Source organism: Xiphias gladius, chromosome 21 (genome assembly GCF_016859285.1).
Source record: "Xiphias gladius isolate SHS-SW01 ecotype Sanya breed wild chromosome 21, ASM1685928v1, whole genome shotgun sequence".
NCBI classification, from domain to species: domain Eukaryota; kingdom Metazoa; phylum Chordata; class Actinopteri; order Istiophoriformes; family Xiphiidae; genus Xiphias; species Xiphias gladius.
Genome location: NC_053420.1, coordinates 18567797 through 18577578, shown reverse-complemented (window position 1 = coordinate 18577578; position 9782 = coordinate 18567797).

Sequence of the window (9782 nt, the reverse complement as noted above, 5' to 3'; positions counted from 1 at the left end):
ACCATGTTCACCATCTTAGTTTAGCATGTTAGCATGCTAACATATGCTAATAAGCACTAAATACAAAGTAAAGCTGAGGCTGATGGAATGACATTCCTATTCCCATACTTCTGCAGGTATTTGGTAATGAACCAAAGTGTTCGACGGTTATTATTCATTCTGAGTTGGACATAAATATCAGCACCAAATGTCATGGCAATCTATCCAATAGCTGTTGCGATATTTCTCTAAAAACCACAATTGTTAACCTCAGTTTTGCTAGAGGAAAAAATCAGAAAATCACCAAAGTCAGTAGGATACGTTGTCTGGGAACCTTGAATATCTGTTCAAACATTTTGTGCCAAATCATCTAAAAGATGTTGAGATGAGTGAAAACTTTGAACTGCTGGTGACACTGAAGGTCAGAGAGATTCATCCATCACCGCGGACTTCGGCAACAAATTTAATGGCAATGAACACACACAACACAACCAAATAAACAAACTTGCGTAAGTTGCAAACAGATCCAGTTGCCTTTGTATAGCACTTAGAAATCCCCTGGAAAGAATTCAGTTGCTGTCTGTGCTACTTGTAGCGCATTCTGTAATTTGTTGTGTTGTGTCTTGCCAAGTTGACGAAGATGTTTTCTTAATTCACTTGTTTTTTGTCTACTTGTGTTCTGTCTTGATACCTTGGTGCGGTCTTTACCATGCTGGTCAGACTCGGAACACAGATCTCCTGGCAAGAGCAGCAGGTTGTTGGGACAGACAAGAGCTTTAATTAATGTTCAGTGTCGGCTGGAGGATTTCTGACACAGTTGCCCAGTAGGGATTCAGTAGCTACTTTTGATCCACGATTGATGAACTGTATATAGAGGACCCATTCTTCTTCGCTTTCTGTCCCCAAAGAATTTCATTCAACTTCCCAACAATTCACTGTAATGGTACTGCAACTCCTAGTTTTTACACACTGTGTAAGAATATCTAATACCATGTAAACTTTTGACAACAAACACAAAAAAAAACTGATATGTCTGAAGAAGAGGAAAAGGAGGGAAGTGAAGAGGAGGCTTTTAGATAAGATGTTGAGGATTTTTTAATTTCGACAAACAGCCAAATGTCTGTGACAAAATATCTAATTACAGAGTACCAATACGGATATGAATTGGAGTGATTAATCATTATTTACTGATGTGAGAGGGCTTACTTAACCTTGGAATGCAAGGCAGAATTAAAATGTGGATTTCAGGGGGAAACCCACTCAGTATGCTTGACCACACCGTGGAAGGAGAGCAAGACACGAGTGCAAGAGGGAGAGAAAAAAAGGAGTGCAAGAGCTGTAGATGGAGATGCAAGTAAAAACGGCAGGAAAGGGAACAGGTGCAGAGAACAGAACAACGCACAGAAAGACAGCAAATTGAGAGAAGAGTGTGTTGTGGAGAATCTCCGGAGAAGTAAGTCAGGAGGAGATAAAGGGATGAAATGGAATCAGGAGCTGGGGGTTAAGGGACAGGTAGAGGAAGGATAATGTGGTTTCGAGGGGAGGAGGAAGGGGGTGAGTTGGGGGGAGGACACAAGACAGATGACAAATTGTGATTAATAGATGGGGTCCGGGGCAGCACTGTGGAGCGCAACTCATTAATAGAGAGAATTAGAGAGGCTGTGCAACTCAATCTGCACACTGTCACTCGCAATCAAGACCATAATCAGATCTTCACACAGCCAGAGGTGTACAGGAGAACGGGGGTTCACGCACAGACACACATTTTTTTTCTCTGCACTTACAAGGAATTTCCACAGCTGCTTTCAGTCCCAGTCCTAAACTATCCCCTACTAAAAACTACTCGTTATTCTGCTCTTAACCTTAATTTGAAGCCCTTACACTGAGTTGGGACTTTAAGTGGATGAGGAAGTGCAGATTCCCATAATGTTTTAATTTTGCAGAAATGTCCATAAGAGAGCATTTAAAACCAAGAAGCACGACTACTGCCTGCTTGATGTTTACAATAAATAGAGGAATAAAACAAATTCATATTTTTTTAAAAACTTGGTAAAGCTTTAGATTACAGCCCGCAAAGTACAGTGTAATTATTCTCAATTTACAGTGTAATTTTTTGTAATGACAGTATACCAGTTCAGTAAGTACTGACATATACTAATAGGTATAAGGGAACAAGATGTGAAGTTTAGGGAATAAGAAGGTAACAATCTGGGAACCTCAAAACTATTTCTACCGTAGGTATTATCTAGCGGTTACCTGTTCTAATATGACATGCTACTTACCCTGTAATTAAATGTAACAAGAGTGGAACAATCACCATTTTATAATAAAGCCCGTACATATTGTACTTACCCCATAAATATAGAGAAAAATATATGAAAAATTTGTTTAAATCTTAATTGCCTCGAAACACATAAGAACTAACAATATTAACCGCAGAGTTGGCTGTCAAAATTGCATATCAACCATATATATGCACTGTGATCCATGTCTTGTGTTTTTCTCATGTTGTATTTGTATTTTAATTCCTAGGATACAAATGGAAGCTGTGCACAGGTGAAGCCTATAAATGACAAAGGTACGGCTGTTTTCCACTGCAGTGCAACTTGATGGGCAACAATGTCAGTCAAATGCAATTTCTAGGGAGAATAATTACAGTTGCATTATTTCAAAATGCTCAAAATGCGTTTACTCTGAAGCATACAAGTAGGTGAGTGACATATATAATCTTGCCTGCTTGGTGGTGGAGCCACATGACAGCAGCACACAGGTCATAAACAAGCATGTTTGCTGGGGAAGTGAATGGCTGTCTTCTGAGGCCTATAGTAGCATGGTACTGTCCTACTCTTTCCCCTGGGCTTTTGTTGCAAAGTGAAAACAAAAATGTACCCCATAATTATTTACCCTAAACCTAAAAAGAAACAATGTTGTTGTTTGCCTGTATCCTTGTTTTGTTATTGATGGTCGTACTGTGCCCTATATTCTAGAAAAATACGTAGCCTCAATTAGAAAATATATTCCTTTATTGTTACCCCCTTATTCCCAAAACGTCACACCTTGTTCCCATATACCTACAAGTACTGATAGTACATTTTACAATTGTTTTGTTCTGTAAAGAATGATATTAAAAGGTCAATTGAGATAAATCACGCAAAAAAATCTCATAGATACTTAATCTGTACATCTGCCATGCAAAGCAGTCCTCCAAACTAAACAACAAAATGGGTCACTGACAAAGGTCCATTTCGCAGTTGCTCTGGAGCTTTCGATTGTACCATGTGGTGAGATTGTTTTGTCAGCTACTGTTTCTAAAATGTGAAGAATGAATTTTCAATCTGAGTTTTTAATCCAACATGAACAAGAAGTCTTTAAGGTTCTCCCAAAAATGGAAATGTGAACAGCTATGGCTCAAATGGACAGCTACTAAATGGACCTTGTGGTGATATTGTTTTGTCAGCTAAGGTCAAGAATGAACTTTCAATCTCGACGAAATAAGTTATTCAATTCAAAATGACCCAATGAGTTTTTTCTGATCCAGTGCCTCTGTTAACAGGACATCATTTGTCATTGCCTTTCAAAATGCACATTCCATCTTTGTGGTTAAGGTTCGGATGGAAGAGTAGATCAATATTGTTGTTTTGGCAATCCCTCTTTTGTACATGTCTCTTGCCTCCAAGATTACAGATACAAAGAAAAACCAAGTGAGGCTCTTCACAAAGTCACATAAGTTGTTGGAGAATGTCATAAGATGCCACGGTGTTTGCTAACAAGCGAGCTTCCCTTTACACGCCCATAGCAACGACTGAGAAGTTGATGAGTCCATGTTGCATGATTTGTTCGCCTGCATTGGGTCTTCACTGTAAGAGGTTTTGCAGTAGCAAAGTGTCACTTTACTTCCGCCTCTTCCCTGACACACACAAGAGTTATAAGAAGTTCTTGTCAGGCAAATATAATCCATCTCACCATTTTTTCTGGTGAGGAAGCTCATGCCATGCCATGCAGAGAAGTTGAAATGACACTTTCCACTTTCCAAATACAACAAATGCTCACACTAAACAATAACAGGTTACAGTATACACTGCCAATGTGATGCTATGACCCCTACATTTCCATTACCCTCGCTGCCTCTCAGTTCTCTGGCCTTCTCAGGCTCTCGCGCTCTCCTTATCGCTCGCTCTCTGACCTGTGAGATTGCAGGTCAGGTTAAGCCCTTTCCACAGCCACTTACTTGGCTTGTATTTGTGTCTCGCTGTGTTGATAGCACCTCCACCTTGAATGAGCTGTTTAATACCATGGTGGCTTCTATGAGCACATGCTGACTCTCTGCTCATGCCCTGATTGGTTTTACTGATTGTTCTAAACAGAGTGAACGCCTGTCCTGCTGGTAAGTCACCTCGGTCCTGCCTTGTCTATCTTGACGTGCGGCTGGAAAACCAGAGTGTATCAGCAGGAATGAGTCGTTCCAACACTTAGAACCTCTTTTTATGACCATAAATCCAGAGTAACAAGTAGCCTATAGGCCTGCAGAGACCTTAGTTCAAAGTCCTGTGCTGGGAGGCTTCAGCGAGACACAGAATTCCCACCAGCTCCAGAAGTGCTGTTACATAACTGGAGACAGTTTCACCTCAAGAGGATGATGTGCAATTAATGATATGCTATGATTTTTAGGATTAATATAAATAAGACCAGGGCCTTTCTGTGTGGGGTTTGCATGTTCTTTCCTTGCCTAATATCATCTGGGATCGGCTCGAGCCTAGCGACCGTCATAGGATAAGCGGTATAGGTAATGGATGGATGGATGGATATTTGATTTATTTTTTACCTATAACCTAAAGAACAAACATATTTATGAATTATCACATTTATAATAATGAATAACTGTAATAAATAACCATAATTTAGTGATCACAGTTATACATCCAACTTTTATCATGCCACCAAAGTTCCATATGTGCCATGATGACAACTGAACTAACTCCATCTGCTGAGGAAGACCATGAGATGCAGGACGACCATATATATATATAAATCCCTTCACTTTTTTCACATTTTGTTATGTTACAGCCTTATGCTAAAATTGTTTAAATTCAATATTTCCTCATCAATTTACACTCAATACCCCACCATAATGACAAATCAAAAACAGAATTTTAGAAATTTTTCCAAATTTATTTAAAAAAAAACTGAAATATTACATTAACATAACTATTCGGACCCTTTGCTATTGACATTTTAAATTTACCTTAGGTGCCTCCCATTTCTCTTGATCATCTTTGAGATTTTTCTGCACCTTGACTGGAGTCCGCTCGTGGTAAATTCAATTGATTGGACATGATTTGGGAAGGCACACCTGTCTATATAAGGTTTCACAGCTGACAATGCATATCACAGCAAAAACCAAGCCTCTGAGCTGCCTGCAGAGCTCAGAGACAGGATTGTGTCGGGGCACAGATCTCGGGAAGGCTACAAAAAATTTTTGCTGCATTGAAAGTTCCCAAGAGCACAGTGGCTCTTCCTAGAGCTGGCCGCCCGGCCGAACCAAGCAATCGGGGGAGAAGGGCCTTGGTATAAGAGGTGACCTAGAACCCGGCCTGTCTGGCTGTACTCAATAGATCCTGTGTGGACATGGGAGAAACTTCCAGAAGGACAACTGTCACTGCAACACTCCGCCGATCTGGGCTTTTTGGCAGAGTGGCTAGATGGAAGACTCCTCAATGAAAAACACATGAAAGCCACTTGGAGAGCACCAAGAGTTTTTCTCTAGTGACATCAAGGGTCTCAAGATAGGGGACATTGTGTGTCGTATAGACTGTAAAGCCTTTTCAGACAGATTTGAAATTTTGGGCTGTATAAATGGAATTGACTTGACTTCAGGGCCACTCTTTTGATTTTAATTACAAATTATTATACAGGCATACCACATTTCACTCACCCAGAAAAACCTCCTTTATAACAAGCAGCTATCATGCGCTGTAGCATCTCACTTCAGTTCTTCTCTGGACTTGCTCTTGATTGGGGTTGGGTCAGCGGACCTTCGTGTTAACAAACAGCCCTGTCCCACCTGAGACTTAACCCTGCCACTCTCCGGGCTTCAGTCCTTCCAGTCAGATGTTGCTGTAAAGATTTTATATTAATCATAATTCCAAAGCTCAGACACCTGAAGGTCAGAAAAGAGAAAGACATACATCAGAGTCAGGAGCAAGAAAGGAGATTTAACATGTGGTTTAAAAACCAATGATAAAATACTATTTTGTCAGATAAAATCCTGTATTGTACATTCAAAAGAAAGGATCAAGCATGTTCTTCCTGCAAACCTGCGCTTTAATTAAACACAGGAGAGGATGATATAGTACAGACAAGAACATGATATCATATATCACGAGGAACAGAGTCAGAGACAGATATTATTGCTTCACAGCTTATATATTCATTGACTTAGTTAATATTTTATGGGCTCTAAAAAGCTCCTTCTCTATAAATTGTCCTCCCTTGTTGGCAATAGTAATTTAAATACAGGAGCGTCTGAGTGTGTCGCCGGTGTGTCAGAGCCAACATGTAAATTATATGTGCATGTGCGCACATATGTATGCATGTAATCGTTCACGCACATGCCGTAAAGGAACATAAAGAAGCATGGATACAAGCAGAGGCTGTACTGTAAAAGCAATACTTACAAATACAGAAAATTCTTTAGCTTCTATAGTTTTGATTTGCCAATTTTGCAAAATATTGAGAACACACAGTTTCCCGCTTTCTGACAAGCAGTAGTTATTTTCTATCTCCAAATGCAAATGTGACTGGAGGCTTGGCATCTGCCTGAGGGCTCAGTCGGCTGACAGTATGCATCCTGGGGAGTGATCTATTGATCCATATTCAATATCTGCTACACTCCCCTGCTCAATAAAGTTGGGAGATGAATAAATAAGGAGCAGAACTGACAGTACATACAAGTACACTTGTTCCTTAGAGGACTGGCATGCTGCCTACATGGTTTTACTCCACTGTTTCTTGTGCAAATGCCCCCAGACCAACATTTGTAAGCAACAAGAGCAATGATAGCCAGAGTGCATTTCAGGAAGAATGTTTTACTGACTTTAATGTCAGGTGTGCTTCTGAAACAGACCATAAAAAAAACAACATGTGAAAATAATCCCTTATTTAGGATAACCTGCCCTATAACAGGTATAAACACTCCCAAAAATAACAGCATAAAAACAATGTCCACTTTGAGAATCGATTAATTTACGAGTGCTACAAATATGAAGTCAGGGAGAGAGAAAAGAAAAGAAAGAGACCAGGAGTAGGAGGATGTGCAGGGGGGTTGTCAGCAGCGATACATCTTTCATCTCTAACGAGGTCTGAAAGCTACAGAAACACAGACATTGACAACAAACCTTGAGAACACCACTCTCCTCCTTTCACCTTATCCTTTTTCACTCGGCTATACGGCATGACGTGTGTCGGTCTCACATCTGTAGCCCACGTTTTGTGCTCACACTTCAGTCTCTTCACACCTGTTGCCCCCCCCCCCCAAACACAGCGCCACAAGTAGCTGTGTTTTACTCATTCTTGAAAATCCTAATGTGGCCGAGCAAGGCTACAGCACACCGCTCTACAAATGGTCTGCTTTCTGGTGCATTGCCCTCATGATGAATCGCTAAGGCAATCCCAGTTCACATCTTACAAGAAAATTACAAACATCTCACAGAAAAAAAATAAATAAAATGGAAAAGATAGCTATATTACAGTAAATGACAGATGTAATGTAGCTAAATGAGGACGCTTTACATCCACCAGAGAGTACGACAGTCACACAATGAATATAATGTACTGAATATAATGAGTAATGTCTTTGGTTGCGTAGCCTAACCGTGGTGCAAATAAATCTCAATATTTGAACGGAAAACGACACCCTCTCATTAAACTATTAAACAGATGTAGTCATTTGATTTGTGAAAAGGTCACATGCAATATGGGATGGTGGAGCTGAATGTGTGTGTGTGTGTGTGTGTGTGTGTGTGTGTGTTACGAAGGGAGGGCGGGGGAGCAGTAGTAGGCAGAGACTGAGGAGAGAGAAGCAGGACGGAAAATACAACAAGTGAGTGAACTGTTGCTCTCCAAATAAAGTCGCTCTGTACCGTGGATTTCTGCACGTCGGAAGTCTGCCAAAGTAATTTCCTCAGAATATGTAAATTCGCTTGAGGGAGCGCTGCGAGACCTCGAACCGCACTATTGTTGCTCTCTGTTTAGAAAAATAAAAATCCTCCCTGTGTGCTCGGACCGCCCTTGAGCATTTCGGACAGCGCTGTCCGGCCGCCACGCAGGACTCCTGGATGAGATGCTGCTGAATGAGTTCAAATATTAGTGTGACTCTGAGTTTGCATCGCGGCGCAACTTCACCCGATGCGACGGGTGGAAGCGCTCGTTCAGTCTTTGGAGGATTTCATTCCAGTCCTGGACCAGTTCTCCGGCGGCGTCTCCCTCTGAACCCGCAGCATGAAAAGACGCTGAATACCGGGTAGAAAGAAGGAAAGAAAAATTCTTGGTAAGTTGATGTGTTTTTTTGCTCGAATTTCTCAAAAGTTTGCTTGTGAGATCATTTTCTTCTCTTGCTCTGATTAAATCCGGGCTAGTGTTTAAAAATATTAAAGACCATTTTAAAAAGGTTTCGAATTGCTTTTTTTTTATAATTCAGACGTGGTCTTTTTGCTGTTTAAAAAAAACTGTCTGAGTTTGTAGACCATAATGAATGTAGGCCTGTTATAATATCAACATGTAGCAATGAACTCAGTTCGTTTGATTATTGTATTACTGAGGTTTCCCATTTTGTTACATTTATGAAAAACCACTAAGATGTTTAAATAGACCTAAGGCATTATGACAAATCCCTCTGCTGTCTGTCACATTTTTTCCCTGTATTTTAAATTGCTAAAAACTAATTTAAATATCCATAAATTACAAATTCAAGTGATTTGTTTGTTAAATTTCTTTTACATTTTAAGTTCAAATTTAATGTGAGTTATAGCAGAGAGATTTTGCTTTGTGTGTCCATGACTGTTTATTTTATTATAGATGTGTGTATATGTGTTGTGTTTTCTATTCCTTCTAGATATCAAAAGATTCAGTGCTTTGCTGTGATGCTGTGATAAAATGATTTCTGCTTCATCCAAGCTGCCTTTAAAACAAGAGTTTCCACATTCAATGCAATTTGGCCTGCACGGTCTTTGGAATTTGCCCTTTTATGACCTGTAACAAAACTGTACTTTGAATGGAGGCGTAGACTGCTGAGCTAAATCAAATCCGGGCTCCTTTGAACAACAGATATATAGATAAGTGTGAGCCCACCAACAAAAGCACAAGCAGGGAGGAAGGGAGAAAAAAGCAGAGATTTAGCAGTTTCCTTGTTCTTCTCTTCTCATTCCTGGACAGACAAGTAAAGCACCCTTCCCTGTATGTGGTGGGTGAGATGAACTCCAGTGGGAATACTGTAGACCCCACCTGACAGCTCTCTGCCTGACCAACTGAAAGCTTTTCACTGGCGCTTCCACAACCACAGAGCTGGATTTAAAAATAATAAAGCGGTTGCCTAAACTCCTAACATTTCAGAGGTGATGCTCATTTTTGACAAAGACGTTTAAAATATTTGTTATTTTTAGCTTGCAAAGTGAGGAATTATCTCCAGATAGATTAAAAGCCTCCAACCACAGTGAGCTTGAGGAAACTGAAAAATAAAAGGATACAAAACAAATGTACTGAACATCACGATATGGAAAAATCTATTTTTCATTCTCCCCCAGACTGCT